Source organism: Lathamus discolor, chromosome 3, assembly GCF_037157495.1.
Source record: "Lathamus discolor isolate bLatDis1 chromosome 3, bLatDis1.hap1, whole genome shotgun sequence".
Lineage (NCBI taxonomy): Eukaryota > Metazoa > Chordata > Aves > Psittaciformes > Psittacidae > Lathamus > Lathamus discolor.
Genome location: NC_088886.1, coordinates 34,677,144 through 34,699,936, shown reverse-complemented (window position 1 = coordinate 34,699,936; position 22,793 = coordinate 34,677,144). Strand labels below are relative to the sequence as shown.

The 22,793-nt window shown below is 46.4% G+C and overlaps 1 protein-coding gene across 2 annotated transcripts in view; it reads right to left on the bottom strand.

Annotated features, from left to right (window-relative positions):
• The window catches only part of SLC7A14 (solute carrier family 7 member 14), a 32,203-nt gene extending 20,781 nt beyond the window's left edge, over positions 1–11,422 (bottom strand). For both annotated transcript variants that reach the window (XM_065674591.1, XM_065674592.1), the window contains exon 1: positions 11,267–11,422. The gene's annotated coding sequence lies outside the window, so the exon portion shown is untranslated. The remainder of the gene's footprint in view (positions 1–11,266) is intronic.
• Between the last annotated feature and the right edge of the window lie 11,371 nt (positions 11,423–22,793).

Below are 22,793 nucleotides of genomic sequence, written 5' to 3'. Positions count from 1 at the left end.
CCTCTGATGTGCCCAGTTTTAGGCTGCTGAGCTATTCCAGCTGCCTGGGGTTGGGCTGAGACCGGGGGTGCTTCTGCCTGGCAGCCCAGCATAGCCCTGCAGTTCATACAGCCCCTCCTAAGTCAACAAGGGGGAAGAAAAAGCCTCCGAAACAAAACAACTCTATAATTGCTGCTGTATTAAATTAAAGCAATCATTCAAAACTGTTCCAGACGTTTAAGTGAGATCAGCATATTGCTGGTCTGTAGCTTGGAAAACATCCTTTCACTCCTTTTGAAACCATAAAAAAAATCTCATGGATGGCAGCCTTTACATGAGGCAGAGACAACTCGCTTCTGCTCTGCTCCACTAACCCTGCCTTGGTAGAAGCACATAGCCAGAAGGAAGGAGTTTTTAATTGTGGCTATTTATTTGCTCTCGGCATGATAAATCTGGGAAGATGAAGGGAGCTGTGGCTTGGAGAGGACAAGCCGGACTCGGGGAGCTGCAGCCAGGTTTTGGAGCTGTGCAGCTTTCCATCACCAGGCAGACTGGGTCGGTTTTCCTTGGCTGCCGCCTCGCCGGCTGGCACTTCCTACTGCCACCACGTGCTTGTTAGCAACCGCTGTTTGTACCGAAACACTCGTCTTCATTAGGGTAAATTAACTAAAACAGCAATCAAGTCAGAAGGAGAGGCCTAGGTATTTAGAGGCATGAATATTCCTTAGCGGCTGGGTTGGTGACAAATTATTCCTATGTAAAACTCGTTTCTGCTGGCTGCTCCATGCTGGTGAAATGCAGCACAGTGCCCCTCAGCATTGCCCAATCCTCATCACCCTCCACAGCTCCAGCTTCCCCAGATGAGCTTCCCCATGCCTCATCTGTGCTTTGGGATGGCTAATTTGATTTTTCTGTTAATGACTACCCCTGTTCAGGAGTCCATAGCAGTATCCTTAAGCAAAGACCTCTACTAAAAATGCTGGGGATGCAACAAGAAACAGAACATTGACAGTAATGAATGAAAAAAGAGAGCTCCTGTTGGTATATTGATGGAAAGTCAGGAAAGGGCACTCATTAAGAGGAAAAGGTTGTATATCCTCTGGTTTTTGTGGCTCACAGAAGTAATTACTGTAGAGAAGAGCTTGCTGATGCTGCAGCAGCAGCTGGCTTGGCATGGTCCTGGCCCCAGTGTGCAGGACAGCAGCATTCAGTTTGCTGCAGCGGGTGTTATGGGGAAAGCCCTTTCCTCCTTGCCCAGGGAAGATGTGCCCCTTATGTGTGGGATTGGAGCAGGTTCCTGTCAAACCCTGAGGCAGTGCCTGCTGTGGACCTCAGAAATAGTAACACAGATGTTTGCAGTGCAGGAGCAACAGCCCTCAGACTCCCCTTCCTGCTCTATGTAGGGGCTGCATGCCGAGCTGGGGTAAAGCATTGCCCCTGGGAGCCCCAGAGGCTGAAGGGGATGTGAGAAATGGCTCAGGATTATGCAAGAGGCAGCTCCTGGCAGCGAACCCACTGCAATCCCAGGTGAAGGACAAGAGGAAGAAACACGCTAGCCTGAGTACCATGCTCCTACTCCCCTTTCTTCTCTAATTACTAGCTCGGTAACGGTGAGGCGGACTTGTATGAAGAGACACAAGATACTGAATCTCATTACAGCTCCTACAGCAGGGAGAGGACTGACGTCAGTGGTGCGATGCAGTGGGAGGCAGGCAGCCGACCAGAGGGATGCCTTCTGCCGGGGCTGGTCATCACCTTAAGGTTTTCATTACGACTGAGATTTGATTTGGAGTTTTATGTGCTTGGTTTTACAGTGTTGATCCCCAGCTGGGCTGGCACTGTAAAAGCTGGCTCTGTCTCCATCATCAGTTCTCCTTAAAGGGATTTAAAAGCCAGGCACAGAGCTGAGTGCAAGGGCTGGTCCCTGCCAGTCCCAGCATTGCTCACGTGGGTTCATCTTCAGCAATCTGGCCTTGAGCCTTTGCTGTTAATTTTGGGCTCTTTTTATTTATAATCTTTCCATTTTTACCCTTGCTTGAGCAAACGGAGCTGTGGTTAATTTAATTTAAAATTCTTGCCAAATTAAACTAGTGATACGTTTCAGGTTTAAGACCAACTTTCTATGTTGCATCAAGTAAAAAAATGGGTTCAGAAATTCTTGGTTTTGCTTGTCTTCATAGCGAAATGGAAATGGAGGGCTTGAACAGCACTTTTCTATGTTACTTCCACCTGTGTCACATTAAATGCTTTACCAATATCAGACCTGTTATAAGATGGCTTTTTTGACAAATAAGTGAGTTAAAAGAGGAAATAATTCAACCAAAGACATAAAGCAAGGGTGCCATGCATCCTGAGACAGCCCCCAGGAGTCCTTAAACTTTGTATTCTAGACTCCAGTGTGAAAGTCCAAAGAGCATAGACATGTAATCCAATAAAATAAGTAGCATGTACATAGACAGTACCCTTTTTGCCCCTCTCCAGCCTTCAGAGACTGCCCTGCCTGAGTAATCAGGGAAAAGGCAGAGGGAAGGATGAGAGAGAGGTCAAAGTTCCTTAGTGGTGGACTTGGCAGTCCTGGGGAACGGTAGGACTTGATGATCTTAAAGGCCTTTTCCAACCTAGTTGATTCTATGATTCCATTTATCCTGCAGCTGGTGGGTCCCATTTCCTGAGCTAAATAGCTAGTTCAGTGTTTGAGTATTGATCTTTGGGCAGCGTGTCTGTGAAGGTGAGCAATTAGGAGGCTTAGGTGGTTGAGTGCTCCTCTTCCTGCCTGGGTGAGGTATAGGTGGGAGCTGAAGTAACACGTTCGGAGGTAAAATTGGAGCTAGCTGTAGTGAAGGTCAGCAGATGCCTTGACATTGTGTTGTTCTAAACTTTGACAGGGTGAATTACATGCCGACCTCAACAGCAGGTGGTCCAGGCTGCCAGGGTCCCTTGGGATCCTCTGGAGCATCCAGCTACTGAGAAACAGCTATGGGGCTGCAAGGAGCAGTGTTTTCCTCCTTTCCAGAGGCTGAATGCATTAGGAGCACCTATAGCTCTTATTTATAGCCTGCAGGGCAAGGAAACCAAATGAACCATTCACCCTTTCTGAGATGCTCATGGGCATTACAGCATGCACGTCCCCTCTGCTTAGACAGTAAGTTCACCCCCCCAAGACATCAGTTTTTCTGCCGTCCTTCTCCTTATGCCTGCAGAAGGCAGACCTATGCCTGACACTTGTTTTCTGTCCTTTTTGTATGGGTAGCAATGATTCCTTATGGTGCAGAGTGGTGTACGGCTGAGTGCAGGGAACTTGTAACAGATACGTCTGTGAGTGCCAAGCTGTAAGCAATGCAATATGCATGAAGTGCTCTGTGTTTGCAAAAAAAAAGCTATTTAATCACCAGAAGGGAAAGAAGAAAAAAAAAGAATTACAGAGAAAGAGGTATAATCAATTTGCACATTTTCCAAAAGGTCTGGTTTGTCATTGTTGTCTTGAGACGGCAAAGTAAAAGCCTTAAAAAACATAATGATACTGCTAATGCAGGGAAATGACAAATCAATAGATGGGTGAGCTGAGCAGGAGATGGGCAACCAGGAGCTTCTTGGAACTGTTCTGACAGATTCCCTCTAAGAGAGTGATGAAACCGAATGAAATTACTAAATTTGTTCCTCCATCAGTAAAATGGAGAATGTAGCTACCTTACAGAAGTGCATGAGTGGTTAATCCAGCTGGGTTTTTTAAGGAAGTGGAAGAAAAGCCATGCTAAAAACTGTTAATGCTCCCCTAGCTGTTCTTTGCTGGAAACAATATTGCTCTTCTACCTGCCAGTGGTCATGTTCAGAGGGACCCTTATGACTCTATGCACCTTCAAATGCACATTTGTGGCAGCTGCATGATTTTGCATATGAAGTGCAGGTATTGATACCAATGTTTACAGCTATCTGATACGGCATCCCCCATCCTTTTGCAGACACAAGCCATGGCAATGTTGAACACATGAAACTCCTAAAGGAAATTTGGGCTCACAGGTCTGGGTGCTCAGACTGCTTCAAAGGCTGATGTGCTGACCTCTGAAATTCAGGTATTTAAAACATCATGAGTTGAGTGCCCAGGAGCCAAGATTAGTCTCATATGCTGGCACTTGTTTCTGCAGCTTCACCTCTGGTCTTGATAGTAGCAGCTCTAGCCTCTGAGCTGTCACAAGAGGAAAAAGCATCTCCCTGATACTGTGGTATCTCCTCCAAATCTTAGTGAGTTTCCTGTTTGCAGTACTACGTGTATATTGTTCTGGCAGTATGATTGCCGTTGGCATCAGTGGGGTGGTTGCAGCCTTGTGCTTGCAATGCTGGGCTTTTTTTATTTTGGGGTAGTGGATTATACTTTCATCAGTCTTTGAGATGCACACTTTCTGCAGTGAATCTCACCATCAGAGTGGACAAGGGCTGCCTTTGTATCACCGAAATGTTTAGACCTGGATTATCAGTCTGTTCTAGAATATTACTAATTAAAGAACTTTGCTTTAAGAGCATGCACGAGGAAATGTCTGTAATTACTCAGTTGTGCTTGCTTTTTTTTTTACCTCTGTGGATCCATCCTTTTACACCACAGAATGAAAGTTGTCATGCTTTGCTCCAGGCCAGCCATAAGAGCATTTTTCAACCCACATAATTCACAGAATGGGTTATTTATCAAAACAAAATGGATTTTTACTGCCGTGAGAGTCTGGCTGATGTGTCATTATGACAATTTATTTCATTTCTGGGTAGCATTTTGAATTTCAGTGGCAAAAACACAAATTAAGTCTTTCAATAGAGTACCAATTTGACACTGGCTTCATCATCCCAACCAGAACAAAAAAATCCCTTGTGTATCAAATACAGGATCTGAAAATTCACTATTTTTAAGCTTCTACTTTTGTTTTGAAGATAGCTGTTTTCATAGAGATTCCTTTATTCCCCACTAAGAAACTGGGTTGTTTTTTTTCCCCTCCCCATGCTGTATCTCACTTACCAGCAGTCTTTCCACCTGTCTGTAATAATTTAGTAGTAGTCTGAACTGGTCTTTTACACTGTAAACACATCGGGCTTACAAACACAGTTCAGCACTTGTTGGGCTTTAAATGCATTTCTCTTTTGTGTGCGCACATGGTCTCATTAATTAGTTATCATGTTCCACCAGTGGATATACAAATGTGGTAGATTATGCCTCGCTGTCCCATTTCCATGATTTTGGCTATCACCTGATTAATGCAGGAGAGGTTCTCAAAGAACTACTTTCCTTAGAAGAAGCTGGAATGACATATTCTTCAATCCCGAGCCTACTAAAGGCTCCAGAAGAAGCAATAGTAGTATATGCAAATCAGTGGGGTTTTTTGCATATGAAAAAGGGATCCTAGAGCTGTGGGCTGGTTGTAGCCTGTGTCACTAAGTTCCTCAGCAGAGATGTGAGGTAGATTCAATGCACTTCCAAGGAAGTGAATAGCAGCTCCTGCTGCTTCTATTACATTTGGCTGCTTATCCTTATTATTCACTGGGACCAAACATCTTTGACTTACATGAGTAATTCTCCTGCATTTCAGCACAACCCATTATATGAGTAATGTGAGCACAAGTTGATCAAACAAGACGATTTAGAATAGGGTTTCTGGGTTTAGTCATTTATCATCACTTGTTGTAGCAAGGTATGTGTCGATCTCTTCTCCCAAGTAACAAGTGATAGAGCAAGAGGAAATGGCCTCAAGTTGCACCAGAGGAGGTTTAGATTGGGTATTAGGAAAAATTTCTTCACCACAAGGGTTTCCAAGCATTGGAACCAACTTCCCAAAGAAGTTGTGGAATCATCCCAGGAGGCATTTAGAAAAGGCGTAGATGTGGCACTTAGTGACATGGTTTAGAGGTGGACTTGGCAGTGCTGGGTGAATGGTTAGATTCAGTGATCTTAAAGGTCTTTTCCAACTTATACAATTCTATGATCATCATTTAGGCAAACACATAGCAACTCCTCAGTGGTGTGTAGTGTGAGTAACACTGGGCACCGTAGCATGAGGGCTTTCTGACATTTCCCATTGAGTTACAAGACTGAATCAGCATCTAGGATGGCACCAGTAAAGAAGAATTAAATGAAGAATGGTATGTTCTTAAAAATGCTAATAGCATATAAAATTAGGGTATTATAACATCCCTGAGTGATGCACACACACTGCCTGGAGATGTCCTTGTGTAGCACAGGAATCAGCATGAGCCAGCATGATTACCTTTAGCTTAAAATTTCTTTGCCATTGAAGCTCTGGTAGCTAAATGCATACTTGCTCTTCCCTTACTGGCAAGGCCCCAAACCCCGACTTCTTTCCCTGAGGCAACACATTTTGTCTCGCAGCTACAGTACATACAGTGTCCTCATGGTGTGCTGCCCTGCCTGGCAAGTGTAACTCAACTGGTGTGCCCACATGTAATTAAGAGCAGAGAGCAGTGTCACTGAAATATGATTGCTGTAGTTCTTGTTTGCGCTGGAGCTCTTGGACAAAGTAACTCAACATACTGCCTCTTTCTGTCTTAATTTACTGTGTGCAGAGCTGGTGACCCTAGTTATTAATTGCACATTCTTGGTCCCTGTTTCTTCCACAGCTGGTTAATGAGTGGAACACACTTGCCATTGCCCATGTGCTTTGACAGGGCGCTGGCATACCCAGATGCTTCCCAAGCGCCTTGCTGCGGGGCTGGAGCAGTGTGAGACCTGTCACTGATGCTTTCTGCCTCTTCCCAGCCGAGGAAGAAGAACAGGCAGGAGAAGCATACATTTCCTTCACTACTATACTAGGGTGTCCAAATCTCATCTGGAAGCCACCCTGGCATTGCTGTGCCCCACAGAGCTGTTGCTCATTTAGTACGACTCAACAAGTCCATCATTAAAACCTGGTTCAATAATGCTCAAGAGCATGAACCTGGTTCAATAATGCTCAAGAGCATGTTTAAAGCTAAGCTTTAATTGTGTTGCTGGGAGTGAATGAGCCCAGAGGTACCAGTGGTGTCTTGGCACAAGGGGGTGTCTCTATCCTCAGGTTTAAAAACCTTTGTTGAGTAAGACCTGGTCTGCTCTCAGGGAGCTGAGGACTTGCAGGAAGAGTGAACCAAACCACTGGCTTAGGTCACGGTCACTGACAAGCAAGAGTCAGTGGCTGCTTAGAGGGGCTGTCCTCAACCCCCCACATTTGTTTTTGTAGACATTTACCTACCGTTTCGATACAGGTACTTGCAGCCATAGACACTTGGAGCCTGGCAGCAGTAACCCATTTCCCTGTAGGCAGCAAACTACTTGCTCCTGTAACTGTCCTCTCAGAAACAGGATGAGGTGCTTGGAAAACCTGTGCCACAAAAGCTCTTCCTCTGTTCACATGCAAGGTAGATTTAGTTTATGGTACCATGTCTTCCAGTAAATTATTGATACAGTCGCCATGCAGAAGAAGGGAAACAACAGTCATGTTCTGCGTGGCTCCACCTCTCCGGTTTTGTTTCAGAAGTGCCTGGGCTTCACTCTGACAGTTTTATTGCAGGGAAAATATAATTTTCTCCTAGTCCCAGCCTGGTGACAGGAAGGGATAGGCTGTGGTGGCAGCATCAATGTTAGCTGGAGCACCCAGGCCTGTGCCAATGACCACAGTCTAGAGGCAGGGCTGCTGTTCAATGAGCCAAGCAAAAGTACACAGGAGAACAATTGCTTGGTACTAGAAGGCAGTTTCCAGTTGACAACCACAGCTTAGCTACATCTCACCCTTGTAAATCAAAGACGTTTTAGGAATCTCTGTGGCTCATGGATCTAAGTCAGAATCTGCTGCCATTTGCACTGTGGGCGGTTTAATGAGTTCAGCAGAGTCAGCCTGGACTGAGGTGAGACTCTGGCCAGGTTTTCATATCTATGGGAACTAGCTTAAAAATGCCTACTGTATTTCTTGACCCTAGACCCTTTTGCAACCCTAGATACACTGTCTCTCACTCAAATGACAAGTTCAGACCCTTATGTGGCTTTATATTTTGTAGAGAGCTCCGATCTGGGAGTAGGTTTTTTTAATAATTTCCTTTTTCAATCAATGTGAAAAACAGACATGCTACCTACCTGCTAATGTTTTTGCGTGTGACCATGGATCCCGCTACCACACACATGAATAAGTATTTGATTCTTTTTTGCATTCTTATGTCCCTATCTTTAAAATGTCTTAATAATTCAAACAGCAACATGTTGCTTGAACGTACACATTATGATGATCTGAATAGCTCAGGTACTCTGAAAGCAAAGATTTGATTATTTGGGGGCTAAGAAGTCCAAGAGACTAAGTGTATTCTGTTACAGACTATTCTGTTATCCTCTCTCTATTTTTCTTTTCCATGCAGAGCCTAAGATCTTATTTATGTTTGTGTAAGTTCTTACTATTCTTGCTTTTTGCTTGAATGCTGCAAGGCTTCACAGGAAATCCACTGATTTAGGCATTGGGCGGTTATCCTGTTCTCACTGAATTTTCTAGAAAAACTGTTGTCTTCAAGGAAAGATGGATGAAATCTTATTATACGTATGTGATTTCAGAACTGAGAAAACAGACTGTCTTGTGCTCAAGAAGGAAGTAGCATCAAGTCAGCCTATAAATATATCCTTTAAAATATTTTGGGCAGGAATCCTTTCTGATACAATCCCATCCGAGACTCTGAAGTCCCATTAAGGACGAACTTTCATCATTTTCATATAATCCTAAAAACTTAGAAAAGGGTAAGATATGTCTTGACACCGGAGTCATGACTGACTCCCTAAGGAGAATGATTTCTGTTTTAAATTGCTTCACTTTACTGAAATATTCAGAAAGAAAGCGGCTCTTTTTAGAGAGAGTTAATTGATGAAACAAGTTGGAAAATTGTGCGATTAAAATATAATTCGGTCAGGCATTTGTTCTGCTCTGGGTTTGTGGTCAAAAATCTCACCTGCTGGGAATGTTGTACTTGTCTAGGGGGAGGCTCGGGCACTTGGGAGCAAAGTTGTACATCTCTGTACCTAGCTCGAGGATTTAAGGATCAAAGGTACCATTAAGTACACTGACTTCATTTGGTCTAAATCGCAAGCCATTAGCTTTCAGGCAATCAGTCCTGCGGGGAGCCCAATGACTTGCTTTGGCTAAGTCTTATCTTGTGGGAGGACATTGAGTCTTGACATCGACAGATGGAGAATCCAGCAGGTTTTCTGATAACTTCTTCATCAGGTCATCAGCTCTCCACTGTTCAAAAATGTGATCCCTCACTTAAATCAGAATGCTTTGGCATTTAGCATCTCAGCACTAGCTCGTGTTGTGCCTTTCTTTGGCAGACAGAGGAATAACTCAGTGCCTAGTAATTTCTATAGAGGCTCTTAGATTCAAGAAGCAAGTTACCTCCCACCCTTCTTTTCAATGAAGTGAGTTGCTCAAGTGCTGTATTTCCTCCACTTACAGTGGCCTTTCTCTGCCCCTTGACAGGCTTTGGCTTTGCTGCTTTTTTTTTACTTCAAATTCTACTGTATTTTATTATTGATGTCTCCTGTATTCCAGCAGTTTCAGTTTCCAATGGCTCAGGTAAAATTTCCTTCTTGCATCTCCTCTTACTGAGCAGCAATTGAACAAAGGTTTTTTTTTCCCCACCCTGGTTTTATTCAACACCTTGTCCTACTGCAGATATTACTTCCAGATGTACTGTACATTGACTTTATTTTGAGAGGACCCAAGATTCTTTGTCAGCATCATTTACTATTCATCAGTCTCTGTTTTGTCAGCAGAGTTCAGCACCTTTGACAGATGAAAATGGGAAATAGCACTTTGGTCTTGGATCTTTGCAGGACCCCCTTGCTTCTCTGTTCTCATGGAACAGGGATGCCCCACTCAGCGGTATGTTTTAAGAATAGATAATTAGTCAGTTTAATCTAGGTAAGTTTTCACTCTGGTATTGTTTTGGGTTGTTTGAGGTTTTTATGTTTGTTTACAATATGTTGCTCCATTACTGTAACTCATATGTCTTAGCAATGTGTACTGATAAAATGAACATATGTAAATATCTTTAGCAATCAGATTTCCAGTCTCATGACAGTTTGGGGGCAATTAAACAAATGCCTTGGCATGCTAAAATGTACTCGCCTACCATTTCGGGACATTGTGAGGATTTATTAGCTATTATGCTAGATTAAATCAGCCATGGCCCTTTTGAGCCAAAAGTCTTCTCTGGGGTTGACCAGGGTAATACTACTTTCTACTTCTCCCCAGAGCCTGTGTTGATTTAGGTAGTCCTACATTAGAGCATTCTCGGTACAGCTTGTGACAGGAAGGCACGAAGTCGATCTGTATAAACTAGCATTTAATAGGCCACAAGAACCTGAGCTGGAAATCAATTCTGAGAAAAGCGATGAGAATTCTCAATACCACGATGCTGAAGCACACCTACCAGGGGCTGGGGTGGGCAGACGGCTGGTATTAGGCAGTTTGAAAATACCCGTGTGGAATCAATAAACAGCACCGAGTCAGGGGTGACGTAAAGAGGAAGCTTAACTCCATTACCAGCCTCTAAGTCAGAGGGAGTTTTGCAATAGCCGGCGGGAGGACGGAGCCGTAAATCGGGCCCGTGTGCGTGGGCCAGCCGCGTCCGTCGGAGGGAGGCCTCGGCGGGGGCCTGAGTCGCCCCGCCGTGGCTTCAGCACCGCGGACAGCGCCAGCCCGGGGCTGCTACTGCCCCAGCGCCGTCCCGCGCGGGTCTAGCTGCCCTCGCGTCCTCCACCGACCTCCCTCCTGCTCAGGTTCCTCTTCTGCCTCCTGCCCCCCGTTTCCCCACCTGTCCCTCGAGTGTTTCGTAAGGTAACCTGTAGCGAGAGCTTCGCCTCGGTCAGACCACCCGGTACTGCTCCTCGCCCCTTTCTTTCCCTCTTTCCTATCAACCTCTGACGCCCCCACCCGCGATGAGTGCCCCGACACTTTGTAAACACGGGGCCTCAGCGCAGCCGGGGATGCACAAGCGGGCTGGGGTCCCCCGGGCTCGCTTCCCCATGGCCCGGAGGACCCGCGGCGCTCCCCTTGCCGTGCCGGCCCCGAGCAGGGCATGAGACAGTTCCGTGTGCGTGGGGGGGGGCCGCGGCAGCGCTCCCACTCCCCGTGAGGAGCGGCGGGCCAGCCCTCGCCCGGTCTCGCAGCCTGCCCCCTGCACCCGGAGAGGCTCCGAGTCGCTCCCCCCACGCGGGGGATGGCAGCGCCTTCCCCCCCTCCCTCCACCCCGCTTATCTTCCGCGGTGCCGCGGGGCACTCACCGCCGGCGCGGAGGGCAGCGGGAGGGCGATTCTGTGGAGCAGCACCCCGGCGGCGCGGCTGCGCTGCTGCAGCCGGCGGGGCTCGGGGGGTTTGAGCTGGGATCCGCCGACCCCGGCTCCCGGCAGCGCAAGCAGGGCGGGGGGAGGGAGGGATGGAGGAGGAGGGAGGGAGGGATGGAGGAGGGAGGGAGGAGGGCGCTGCAGCTCCTCAATTATTCAGCGCTCCCCCTTCCCTGCTCTCTCCCCGCCCGCCGCATGTGACCGCCCGGCAATACCCATGGGTCGATCCGAGCCGCGCCGGGCTCGGGAGAACAGCCTGCGCGGGGCTGCACCCCAGCGGCCACGTACCCACCCGCCGAGTCCCCCCCGCCTGCCTAAGTGGCCCCAGGGCTGCGGGCGGCCTCCCCCATATTGGCCGCTGCTGAAAAATAACTCTCCCGGATGCCTCCTCCGGAGCGGGGCTTTCCTCACCCCAGGGCTGGAGGCTTTCTCCTTGAGCCACACCGTGAGGTTTGGGGCACTAATGCTGTAATCCTGTAACAGGCAGAATTAGGACTTAAATCATGTTTTGCGTTTTGCTGCTTGCGGGGATGTCCAACCCCCTGCATGGCCTGGCTGGGAGGAGGTGGGTATCAGGTGCAGGATGTATTTTACATTGTATATCCATAGCTGCTTTTGAGGATAGCTGGAATTCATGTTCAAGATGATTCCTTATCACATTTTTCTGTCTTGATTCATGCTATTTAGTTCCACCTAGAAATGCTCCCTCTGTATACCTGATGTCAAATCCAAAATGGTTTCATCTCCAGGATCGAATTTCAGTCTCTGCTACAGCTTCATGCTATAATGTCTAATAGGACCCTTTCCTGGGTGCAGGAATAGAAGCTATTCACGTGCAGAGAAGCTATTCATTCTCTAAACACCAAAATAAATATCTGCTGGCAGGAATGAAAGGTGTGAACCTTCAGCTTCAGTTCGGTTTTGGAAACCAATGTCTGGCTAATGTGAGTGACCCCGACAGGAGCTACATCAATGGCAGTGGTCTTCTGGGGATATGCAGACAGAAACACTGCACAGGGAAACTTAGCCAGGATGTCCATCATCCTGTCTTTGGGCAGGAAAGTGGACTACGTCATCTCTAATATCCTTTCCAGACTCGATTTCTGTGGCATTTTTGATGGCTTTCCAGATGAGTGTCATCATTTTCCCACTTTCTTACCAGACCTTTTCCTCTCTCCAGCTTAGCTTTACCTCTCTCTCTTCCTTCCCTCCCAGAAGCGTCTTTACAGCTCCTCTTCCCAAACAGGAATTGAAAAGACCTTTCCCAGGTTACTTCTGGACAGCAGTAGGTGTCATTACAGGATGACATGATGTCCTGTTCCCTTCCTGCCACCCTGGCCAGCACACATCCCACCACACAGTGTACATCAGAAAAAGCCTCTCTGAGGCCAAAGTGCAGCCAGCTGATTACTGCCCTCACAACCAGCAGTTTTTAAACCCTGTTTCTATTCTTTTCCTTATTCTTTGATTGCTTGAAAGCAACACTGAGCTGCAGCTGCTCTCCTGTCCCTGCTGGTAGTCCCCATGCTTCCCATTTGGTTGCTGTTCCTCTTCTCACTCACTGGCTTCCCCAGCTGCTGTTGCTCAGTCTGTGGACACTGAGTGCAGCTGTGGGTGGCCGATCTCAGGAGCTTCCCTTTCACTAAATCTGGGAAAAAGAGAAAAGCTTCTCCATCTGCTATTGCACCTTGTTTCACAGCACTTTTAAGACTGTGATGGACTCCAGCTGACAGCACCGACAGCCTTTTGTGCTCACATCCAACTTCTTGTGCTTGTAGTGTGGGTAAAGGACATAGGTGGGGTGTGTTTCTGAAATGATTGTCAGTGTGGCCAAGTTTTAGCTAGACTTCCCTGCATGTGTGAGTTCAAAGTCGTTTGAGTCATATTCGTTCCTTGCGGCTGGTGTACTGGAGCATGGGACTGCATGCCCTGAGGGCTGACTTGCAGGTTGGGGCTGTCAGCACATCCAGCTTATTGCAGTTTGTTTGGTAGCAGCAGAGAGGTGCTTTTGTGTCCTCTTACTTGTAGCACGCAAGACTGTGCAAATCACTGTGCAGTACAACACCTTCCCTGCCATCCACCTTCCCTCTGCTGCTCAGACCTCTTGCTCCAGCAGACATGGCTGTGTAATAGTTTTCCGGACGCTGTTACAGTCCAGCCTGGGTCTATGTTTTACACGTTTGCCTCTGTTTTATTCAGTGCTACCTATTGTTAGCCACCCAAAACAATGTTTCACCACCTTATCCTACCATCATAGGATGGTTTGTATTGGAAAGGACCTTAAAGACCATATAGTTCCAGCTCCTGCATTGGTTCCACTAGAGCAGATTGTTCAAAGCCTCATCCAACCTGTCCTCCTAATAAAATCACCTCGAGTAATAAAAAGCACAGATGTTTTCTCAGAGGCTCACTTAAGCTCTCTCTTATTAATCCTCACCCTGTTCTCATGAGTTTTGTAACTTCCAGTCTTACAGGAAGATTAATTTCTACAGCTATCCCTCTAATGGTGCTCTTCAAGTTGATTGTGAGTCTGTCACCTGGATAAAGAACTGCATGAGGCCAAGTTACCCTCTTGACTAGGCCCATCAGTGAGATCACCCTCAGATTAGGGTGCAATTTCCCATAGCATCCAAGCAGAAGATGATACTTTTGCAGCAGAATTTTCTCTGTCCCTATGCACTGCCCAGTTTGCCCATTCCAAAACAATTTCTGCCCGTCTTGCCATCTTTCTGTAACAGTACATGGCCGTCTGACTGGTCATTTAAATACTTAGTCCGATTCTGAATGTGACTGAGGCTTTGGTCTTAGTAACACCTCCTAGCAGGGATCTACACCATCTTGTGTTCTTGGCTATTTTGCTTGTATTGTTGGCTATTTTGCTTATCAGCACCAAATATAGTCTTTCCAATTCTGTGGGTCGTAACTTTCTTTTTTGTGACTGAATATACATGAGAAGAAGCCACCTGATCGATTTTCTTTCTTCCTTTTATTTAAACATTTGTTTACCTTTCTCATAATCCCCTCATTCTTCTGTCATCTGTGACTAATGAATTGTGCCATTTAAGTACCATGGTTCCTGCAGTTTTCTGGGCTATTTCTTTGTCTACAGAGCTTTTTATTAGGACAGTCAACATGATCTTGGCCTGCTGGCTCCCAAGCCCCTCTATGGCTTCCAGCATCCTCACCATGGGGGGCATCTTTCCTTTCGTGAAACCTCCTCAGAAAGGAAAACTCATCTTTAATTCCTTTATTTTGATGAGTTTTCCTTAGTGCTGTTTCTCAAAATGTTTTGACATCATCAAAACTGACTAATGTCCTGTTCAAGAGAAATAGCTTGAGTTCCCCTTTGGTTTACATTGGACTGCCAACATGTGTGCTTGGTTTTTGTTGGTTTTGCAAAGGCACATTGAGTTGGGTTGTGTTTCCAAAGAAAAAGCTATTTGAAATGAATGAAGTTGCAGAAGAAACCTGTTTTGGAATAAAATCAAATTCCAGTCAGAAATTACATTTTAAATTGACACGACAAGTGAAAATTAGTATGCATTTTCAAATGTTTTCTCCCGAAATCCGGTGGGCATTCAGAGGGAGAAACCACAGCATCTTTCCCTTGCCATTTCTGTGTCTGTGTGCTCTGGCTGCATCCCCTCCAGCAGCTCCTGTTCAATGAGTGGAGCTGAAGTCACAGTTTCCATCACATGCTTACCATTCAGCAAAGGCAGTCGGAGTGTGTCAGCTGGCTCTTAGGAAAGACTGATATTCCATTGAAAAGCACTGCTTTTGTCTGCAAGCACCAGGGGGCACAGGGACATTCTATTAAGCAGCCACTGGGATGTAGTGATGGGAGCTGGTTAGACCTCTGCCTGCTCATTCCCCATGTCTGATAACTCATGTCCATAGCTTTGGCAAGTGGCCCTGCTCCGGTTTGGTCTGGGACATCACAAGGTAACTTGCTGAATAGCAGTAGCTCCTGAACATCCAGTGCAAAGTTCAGTTGACAGTGTCTCTGAGCAAAGACCAGATGGAGCCCTGCAGAGGTGCTGGTATTTTTAGAAACATGGCCAGAATGCTTGGCCACTCTTTTCCTTTCTTTTGCAGCTGGAACCTCTGTCAGTATCTTACAGGGGTCAAAGTGATGGAGGCATTAATGTAGAAGGATAAGAAGAGGGATTAATCTTGCTGTCTCATCTCTTGTTGATGACTAGTGCTATGATGAAGACCAGCATGAGGAAAGATAGTTCTGTAATTAAAGCTCTGACTTGAGACTTAGAAAACCTCACTATGTTACTGGCTCTACAACAGGTTTCTTGGGTAAACCTCATTGGTCTTTGTAGTCCCAGTGCTGTGAAATGATCACGGAAGTATTGAGCAGTCTTAGCAGGTATGTTGGTTGCACATGCTCTAATTTTTTGGGGTGAGGGACTCTCTCTATGTGCTTTATGGGATCCTGACCTCACTGGGGCAATGCATCTGGATAGATGCCATAGCTGGGCATATGAAAGAAAGTGCCTGGAATGGAAAGCTGTACCTCCCTCCTCACTGACCCCATGAGGTCTTGCCCCTTACAGTCACAGACTGTAGCCCTGACACAGCTGGGTAGCGGATGAGCCCAGCACTCACGGGGCACCCTCTTCATTTTTTAAGTTACTTGTCTGTAGTGGAACTGGCCATGGATTCATTTCTGCCTAGGGCAATGGGCAGAGTTGTTCTGCCCTGGTAATTGACATCTTGGGCAGGTTAAATGGAAACGGTTCTGTGGATTTTCCTCATAAACACCTATCATGGCATTTCTGTCCTGTATGAGTTGGCAACCTCAGTGGTGTGTGGGTATGGACAGAAACTGGGGGAAATCCCAGCCTGGGGATGTTTTGCCATTTGATTTTATCCAGCTAAGATATCTCCCATCCTCTTTCTTTCATGCTCCATATCCTCCGTGCCAGGCTGAGCTTAGAAGACAAAGTAATGCATCCATCAGACACATTCCCCGTTCAGATAAAGATAGGGTGACGGAGCATTAAAGAAATCCCTTTCAAAGCCGTATGCAAACGTACAGCCCAAGCCTAGTTCCGTCACAAGCTATGGCTTCTCCCCTGGATGGAGGCTGTAGCTGGTGCCTGCAATAAAAGCGATGCCCTTTGGTGATGCCATCATTGCCCCCAACGGAGAGCTCCCGCTGGTACCAGAACAGATGCATTAACCTTCGCCCTAGGCAAATAAAGACCCGTGTGATGGGGCTGGGAGCTGCAAGGGCTGGGGATGCAAGTGGGGACACCCCACATTAGACCAGGGAGCTGCAGTCCCTGGTGGGGCTCCCCTTCCTACACAGGGCAAGGTGCTTCAGCAGGGCTGCAGCCGTGCCTTTGGGCAGGCTGGGATAAAGCAGCTGCCAGCGAGAGGCAATTACATGTTTCAGTGTTCGGAGGCTGCTGCATTATTTAAAGGACCACACACAATTTTTTTTCTCGTCCAGAGAAGACTGCTTTTAACAGCAAAACCAGGCAGAAGGGTTTAACATTAAAGCAGCCCATGCTTTAACATTAATGTTTTGGGCTGCTGTGTAGCTGATAAGTGTGACCCATTCATCCAGGTCACACCATGTAGGCAGTGACAATTATGTCTTAATCAAGTGAAACTTGATAGATTGCTGAGGATCAGTTCTCACTGCCCTCCAGGTGGGTTTAGCTCTTCTAGATTTCAGTTGAAGTAACAAGGGTTCAGATGGTGGCAGGATTTGGCCCTAGTTATTTGTTCTGAGAGTAATAGGTAATGTGGCATAGCACAAAAGTGGTACCAGCACAGGGACCTTTGGTGGATTTGTTGGCTGCCTGCATGCACAACATGGCTTTGGATATCCCAGGCACAGCTACAGACTGGGCAAAGAAGAGATTCAGAGCAGCCCTGGGGAGAAGGACTTGGGGGTGCTGGTCAATGAGAAAATGAACATGAGCTGGCTTCAGTGTGCGCTCGCAGCCCAGAAAGCCAACCGTATCCTGGGCTGCATCAAAAGGAGCGTGACCAGCAGGTTGAAGGAGGTGATCCTGCCCCTCTACTCTGCTCTTGTGAGACCTCACCTGGAGTATTGTGTGCAGTTCTGGTGTCCTCAACATAAAAAGGGCATGGAACTGCTGGAACAAGTCCAGAGGAGGGCCATGAGGATGATCAGGGGACTGGAGCACCTCCCATATGAAGACAGGCTGAGGAAGTTGGGGCTGTTCAGCCTGGAGAAGAGAAGGCTGTGTGGAGACCTGATAGCAGCCTTCCAGTACCTGAAGGGGGCCTATAGGGATGCTGGGGAGGGACTCTTCGTCAGGGACTGTAGTGACAGGACAAGGGGTAACGGCTTAAAACTTAAACAGGGGAAGTTTAGATTGGATATAAGGAGGAAATTCTTTCCTGTTAGGGTGGTGAGACACTGGAATCGGTTGCCCAGGGAGGTTGTGAGTGCTCCATCCCTGGCAGTGTTCAAGGCCAGGCTGGATGAAGCCTTGTGTTGGATGGTTTAGTGTGAGGTGTCCCTGCCCATGGCAGGGGGGCTGGAACTAGATGATCTTGAGGTCCTTTCCAACCCTAACTATTCTATGATTCTATTCTATGATTCTATGATATAGTCACCACAGGGTAACATCTCTGATTGTGTTTGACTTGAGTTTGACTCTGTTCAGGTGTTCCCCAGAAAATCAGCACCTACTTTGATGCCTTTAAGCTTTTCAAAAGCTGCCAGCCACCTCGGGTTTAATGCCATGTACGACATGCAGTCTGTGTGTGTTGGTACTGATCCATTCTGTGGTTCAGTGCTTAGTCTGGAGCAGTGTGTTGTGGTGTTTGCCACCACTTACATGCCCTGTAAAGAGATGCCTCTTAGCATCTTAGTAATGGCTTAGCCCTCTACTCATCTCAATAAAGCTGCGGTTCTAGCAGCAGCCATGCTGGGCCAGTTTTAGGCAGAAACTCATTCTGTTGGCGAAGAGCTCAGAGAGAACATTTCTTCTTTGCTATTGGAGCAGGTGCTGTACATGGTTGTATTAAAAGTGTAGTAATGCTTTAAGGGCAATGCTTTGCCCAGAGGACACGTAGCCTGGCTCACCTGCAATGAGCAGGGGACTGGAAAGATCTGTTGCTTCAGGGCTTCTTGTTCTGGCAGGCTATCAGGGGGCTGACTTGCTCTGCTGGGACATTGCACACACTGGGCTGTGTTTGATCTCCTTTGCTTTCCCCTTATTGCCTCTCATGGCCCCTATCCTGGACTCATTTCAGCTCCCCATCACCTGCATCTTGTTGTACATAGCTGGCAGAGCTGAGCCCTGAGTGGGTAGTGGTACCCCCATGCTGCATACAGGGTTGGGGAGCATCCATGAGCCACTTGTTCCCCCTGCAACACACTATGGTGACAGGTCCAGCTCAGGAGAAGCTGTTTCTGTTATCCTCAGTGAAAGCACAGTTAGGTCACAGTTTTCGGTTTGGGTTTGTACACAAATAGCTTGCTTGCTACTGCTGAGAGCACCAGGTTAAAATTAGTCATCTTCTCAGTGTTTTAGCATTTACTTGCCAAATTTTAGCCAGAGACTGAACTATTTCCGCTTGAATAGAAAAATAAAAATCAAAAGTAAAACCCCCCCCAAACCAACCAACCAACCAACCAAAAAAACCCAAACCCACAAACAAAACCAACCCCAACCGTTTTATTTTTTTCAGGGAGGAGGAGAGGGAGAGAAAGGTATGTGAGTGCTTCCCAGGCATTTTAACTGGCTGCTTGATTTATTCATCTTGCTGCTAATAATGAAAAGGGCTTTGCCCATCTTGGGTTTTGAAGAGAGGCTGCTGTTTGTGAGAGTGTATTTGCTTTGCATGCAAATAAGAGGCTTTATTGTCTGTTGTTTGTTTTTCACAAAACTGTAGCTTCTTGCGTGTCCAGAGTAACTGCTGCTGTCCCAGGAGCAGGCCTTGCAGGAAAGGAAAGGTTTGTGAACACATCTCGGACTAAAGCTAAGCAGTATCAGCTATTCCACAGAACTGCTCCACATGTCTGCTCCAAAACTGGCAGCACTGCAGAACAAAAAAAGGACTGTATTGATCTGATAGTTTATTGTCATTGATGTTTCCATTGATCTGCTCTTCCCCAATGATTTCTTACTGCTAAAGCCAAAGAAAGAGCAGTGTTGGGAAGGGTCAGCACTTAAGGCAAAAAAACGTTATCCAGATGAAACCATACTGCAGATTTCCTTGTACTAAAGGCAACCTCTCAGTTGAAGCTCAGCAAAGATATTTTGGCTAGGTCATTCCGGGTCTGTTCAACCTGATTTTGTATCTCAGCTGAAGGATGATGAGCCAAAGCTTATACCTCTGAAGTCACAATGGGTTTAATATCGTAATGCAGCCTTGGCTGAGTGCTGCTTCAAAGAGCAGAGTGGCATGGATTGAGTTACCCGCTGCATATTGAAATCACCTATTCAAGAACTGCAGGGCCCAATGCAGGTCAGGTTTCAGGGCAGGTTGATAAGATCGAAACCTGTGGTAGCACAGTTTTAGGTTTTAATTTGATATTCATTATACCATTATCAGTGACCAAGGTCCAGGCTCACTTACGAGCTGCTAATGGCATCTCCAGCCAGGTGGTTGATGGCTCTGCAGGCTTTGGTGCATTGGCTTCCCTCATGTTGGGTCTCTGGCACAGGTACTCAGAGCACGGGCAACCATCCTTTAATGACCTTCATTTGATACATGAGTGTGTGCTGCCCATAAGAATACCCCAAAGATGCTTTAAAATTATTGCAAAAGAAGGAGCATGAACCAGACAGCTTCCCTAGAATATGAAAATTGGATTTTTCATTAGTTTGTATGTCTTCTAGTAACTTAAAATAGCCTTCTTTCTGTTTGTTGAGGCAAATAAGATAAGACATTAATATGCACATCTTAGCAGTAAATAGGCTTCAAGCAAGCTCCCGCAGGTGCTGGGGGAGGATATTAGGCAGCGTGTTTTTCATCACTGATGTGCCAGCTAACATGCAAAAACATTCTGCAATTCTGCTCTTACAATGCAGAGAAAAGATTGGAAAGTTTTCCCCCTAGTACGGAGACAGAAAAAAAAGGTTGATCCAGAACGCAAAACTGCTAATAGTATTGCTTCTAATTCAGTTGGATCTCATGCTAAACCCCACACATTTTGATGGAGTGGGTCAGGTATAGACAAGATGTAGCTCTTGAAATCAGGTGGCTTGTACTTAACTGAAATGCTGCTTACATTGACACATTCGGGCTCTTTTTTCTTTAAAATTTGTTATTTTCCTGGCTCTTAACTTTGCACATTTATAAAGACAGGCTTTTAGAAATTACATCTTGTGGAAAAGTCCACTGGGCTTTTGCACGGAGGAGTTAATGGCTTTTATGGAAAGGTTTACCTAATCTGAGATCATGTTTTCAGTCTCACGAAACCAGCACTGAATGACTCTGGAAACAAATGTTGAAGAAGGAGCTGGTGCCATCTCCTCTGTGCAGAACAATTAGACAAACCAGATTAATGCTAGGGGTGTGTCCTTGTTGTCCACATACAGCATCGACAGCCTGGCTTCTGCTCAAACATACCCTGATAAACCCAGGCAATAACGGATCTATGTTTACCTTCATGATTTATGAGAACAGAGATCAGCAAGGACTCTGAAGCATATGATTCAATCACATTTCTCATGGCTTATGCAGCTCCTGGTTAGAAAAAGACCCCAGCTGCAGGCAGGGGAGGAGGCCAGGGAAAACCCCTCCTTCCATCCCTTCTTCTGCTTCTTATGGAGGGTATAAGCCTCTAGTGGTCCTTATCACCCAGTGTTGGAGATGGCATTTACACCCTGGATCCACCAAGCGCACTCACGCTCATCCACAGTCATCTTGTCTGGGTATTGTGTTTGACTTGGCATGTGAAAAATACAGTATTTGAACTTTGTTTTGATGCCTGCATCAAACCACAGCCAGGGCTGCAGGCTCGCTGTCTTGCTGCAGGGAAAGGAGATGCTGCAGCTCAGCGGCTTCCCTTGGGGACAACAGGGACCCCCAGTGTCCTGGCCAGGCGCAGGACAGATGGCATGTGCTGGGGTTTTCAGGGGGGCAAAGCCAGCGACAGGTAGTCTTTGACCATACAGAAACATGAGAAAGCAAAACAAACCAACCTAAGCAGCAGAGAAATCATGTAGCTCTGCAAAGGAAAGGAGGAAAAGCCCTCTGCTTAGTGATCATCATCATTATCTTCTACATACACAGTATAGCAAGCATTTTAAAAATGTTAATACTTCAGTGTTTTCCCACTGGCCTAATAAAAATGATTTAAATCCCCAGCTTCTAATTGCCATTTGCTTTACATTGGTGGACAGTTAGGTGCTGAGCCAATGGGCGCAGCGCTGCCTTTTCTGCAGCCTGGATAACTGGGGGCTGGCCAGAGTCTTTCCCACTGGGAAGCATCAAGCTGAGGGCCCCAGTGACAAAGCTGGTCTGTGCTTTGTGGAAATAGCAACCGATTGCTGCTGCCCCAGAAGCTGCTCCTGCACAGCGGCACCGGTCACACCAGGGGATGGTGGGGACCCGCCTGGCTTTTGCTGCTACCTGTTGTGCTGCAGCAGGGCTGGGCGCAGGCAGGAGGAACAGGAGCACCAATGGCAGCGGAAGGGATTAAAACCAACACGATTTTCATAGCAGATCTATGCTTTAAGGAGAAATCATAATCAGTCTTCTATTAACAACTTTATTGTGCTGATACTGGATTGTTTCTAGTTTGAGATCTGAATGGAGATCCGGCTGCTAATATTAGCACATAGAATTTCCTGGGGTGTTTTCATTGCACAGATAGGAGTAAGGAGAGTTACACATAATGAAATGTTGCTATAGGATAGCACATATTATATCGTGCAACAGCTATTTAACCCCTCTCTCATCCTGCTGACTAATATACGTACAAACAGGGTTGAATTCCTGCTTTCCTTTCCCATTCATGGGGAAGATTAAGCTCCCCGATGCTCCATTTCCCACATGGGAACACAGTGCCTGACAACACCAGTTCCTTAAATACAGTATAGAAGTGCACGTCTCCAGGCAATTTTTATCCTCTTGTGCCCACACCAAATCACAAAGCCAATTTATCCTGGGGTTTCTATGAAGCTTCTGGTGATGAAGCATACAGGAGGGGATGCAGGAAGATGTTTTTTGTTGTGTGTTTCACTCTTTCCACTGTCCACTGTGGAAATAGCTGTTTAGCAGAATCATTTCCCTTTTCCTGCTGGACACTAGTCTGGAGGTATGCTATGCTTTGGCACAGTTGCAGTGGAGCATCACCAGCTGCTGCTGGGTGTTTTGTCCCAGGTTCCTCTCTGTGAGCTGGTCTTTGGAGAGGGGGATGGTGAACAAGGAATAGTGGCTTGACAAGATGCGTGTTTTCCTCTATTTTCTTTAGTAAGAAATCCCAGTGTTTTGTTGGCTCAGAGAAAGTAACAGT